The sequence below is a fragment of the Triticum dicoccoides genome, chromosome 7B (genome assembly GCF_002162155.2).
Source record: "Triticum dicoccoides isolate Atlit2015 ecotype Zavitan chromosome 7B, WEW_v2.0, whole genome shotgun sequence".
Classification (NCBI taxonomy): domain Eukaryota; kingdom Viridiplantae; phylum Streptophyta; class Magnoliopsida; order Poales; family Poaceae; genus Triticum; species Triticum dicoccoides.
The window spans coordinates 210,424,078-210,427,066 of NC_041393.1; positions in this window are offsets into that span (position 1 = coordinate 210,424,078).

Consider the following 2,989-nt stretch of genomic DNA (forward strand, 5'->3'; position numbering starts at 1 on the left):
ACACTAACAATTTCTTTCTCACAATCTATTTAAGCATTAACAGTGTTCAAGAAAGGTCTACCAAATATAATTGGACAAAAAATCATCTTGTGGGGAACCAAGAACTAGAAAATCAGTAGGGTATTTTATTTTCCCACACAAGACTTCAACATCTCTGACAATCCCAATTGGCAATATAGTATATATATTAGCAAGGTTAATAGTAACATCAATATCTTCTATCTCAGCATGTGCAATATCATTCATAAATTCTTGATATAAAGTAAAGGGAATTGCACTCACACTAGCACCCACATCACATAAGCGATGATAACAATGATCTCCTGTTTTAATAGAAACGACAGGCATGCCAACAATAGGTCTATGTTTATCTTTATTATCGGGTCTAGCAATTCTAGCAGCTTCATCACAGAAATAAATAACATGCCCATCAATATTATTGACCAAGAGATCTTTAACCATAGAAATACTACGTTCAACTTTAATTTTTTCAGGAGGTGTAGGTGTTCTAGTACAACTCTTAAGAACCATGGCTGAAGCTTTAGCATGGTCCTTTATCCTATCAAGGAAAGGTGGCTTCTCAATATAAGTAGTAGGAATAACATGATCAACATTATAAGTAACAGTTTCTTCTTCGGCCTTAATGGGTTCTACTATTTTTACTTCAATGGGAGGATGATATTTAAACCACTTCTCCTTAGGAAGATCAACATGAGTAGCAAATGATTCACATAAGGAAGCTACTATCTCAGAGTCAAGTCCATATTTAGTGCTAAATTTATGAAAAGCATCGGTATCCATAAAAGATTTAACACAATCAAACTTAAGGTTTGTACCTAAGTCCTTATCTTTTTCGAGCTCCTAATCTTCGTAGTAGTGTTTAATTCTTTCCAATAGATCTCATTTGAATTCAATATTCTTCTTCATAAAAGAACGAGTACAAGAAGTATCGAGCATGGATCGATCATTTCGAGAAAGCCGAGCATAAAATTTCTAAATAATAATTTCTCTTGAGAGCTCATGATTGGCATGAATATAACATTTACCTAAGCCTCCCACAAGCTTGAGAGATACTTTCACGAGGCCAAAATTTATATATGTAGTTCTGATCACTATGAACTAGATGCATAGGATAAAACTTCTGATGGAATTCCAATTTCAATCGGTTGTAGTTCCATGATCCAATATCATCACATAGCCTATACCATTTCAATGTGTTCTCCTTCAAAGATAAAGGGAAGCCCTTCTTCTTGACTTCATCCTCGGGCAAACCTGCAAGCTTAAATAATCCACAAACTTCATCCACATAGATAGATGCATATCAGGATGTAATGTTCCATCTCCTCCATAAGGATTAGCTAGCAGTTTCTCTATCATACCTGAAGGAATTTCATAATAAATATTTTAGTAGGTTTAGTAGGTTGAGGGGCAACTCTTTGCTCTTCCAGTCGGGGTGAAGATACCCTGAACAAACCCCTCAAAGGATGATTCTCCGCAGTAACAAGTGACAGTAAATTTCAGCACACTATATAAATGCTTCCTTACCAAAGGCGCTTCACTCCCCGGCAACGGTGCTAGAAAAGAGTATTGATGACCAACAAGTATAGGGGATCTTTCGTAGTCCTTTCGATAAGTAAGAGTGTCAAACTCAATGAGGAGCAGAAGGAAATGACAAGCGGTTTTTAGCAAGGTATTTTCTGCAAGCACTGAAACTATCGGTAACAGATAGTTGTGCGATAAGATAATTCATGACGGGTAACAAGTAACAAATGTAAATAAGCTGCAGCAAGGTGTCCCATTCCTTTTTGTATCAAAGGACAATCCTGGACAAACTCTTATATAAAGCAAAGCGCTCCCGAGGACACATGGGAATTACTGTCAAGTTAGTTTTCATCATGCTCATATGATTCACGTTCGTTACTTTGATAATTTGATATGTGGGTGGACCGGTGCTTGGGTGATGTCCTTACTTGGACAATCCTCCCACTTATGATTAACCCCTCACAACCATCCGCAACTATGAAAGAAGAATTAAGATAAATCTAACCATAGCATGAAACTTGTGGATCCAAATCAGCCCCTTACGAAGCAACGCATAAACTAGGGTTTAAGCTTCTGTCACTCTAACAACCCATCATCTACTTATTACTTCCCAATGCCTTCCCCTAGGCCCAAATCATGGTGAAGTGTCATGTAGTCGATGTTCACATAACACCACTAGAGGAAAGACAACATACATCTCATCAAAATATCGAACGAATACCAAATTCACATGATTACTTATAACAAGACTTCTCCCATGTCCTCAGGAACAAACGTAACTACTCACAAAGCATATTGATGTTCAAAATCAGAGGAGTATTTGATATGTCCATTTTGCATCATGATTTTATATCAATATTTATTATATTATGGGCTGTTGTTACACATTATATATCAATACTTATGGCTATTCTCTCTTATTTTATAAGGTTTACCATGAAGAGGGGGGAATGCCAGCAGCTGGAATTTCGGCTGGAAAAGGAGCAAACATTGGAAACCTATTCTGCACTGCCCTAAAAGACCTGAAACTCCACGAAACTTATTTTTGGATTTAATAAGAATTATTGAGCAGAAGAAACACCTTCGGGGGCCCACACCCTGTCCAGGAGGGTGGGGGCGCGTCCACCCCTACTAGGCGCGCCCCCTATCTCCTGGGCCCCCTGGTGGCCCCCCGGTGTCCATCTTCTGCTATATGAAGGGTTTTGTCCTGGAAAAAATCGTGGGCAAGATTACGAGACGAAACTCCGCCGCCACGAGGCGGAACCTTGGCGGAACCAATCTAGAGCTCCGGCAGAGCTGTTCTGCCGAGGATACTTCCCTCTGGGAGGGGGAAATCATCACCATCATCATCACCAACGATCCTCCCATTGGGAGAGGGTCAACCTCCATCAACGTCTTCATCAGCACCATCTCCTCTGAAACCCTAGTTCATCTCTTGTATCCAAAA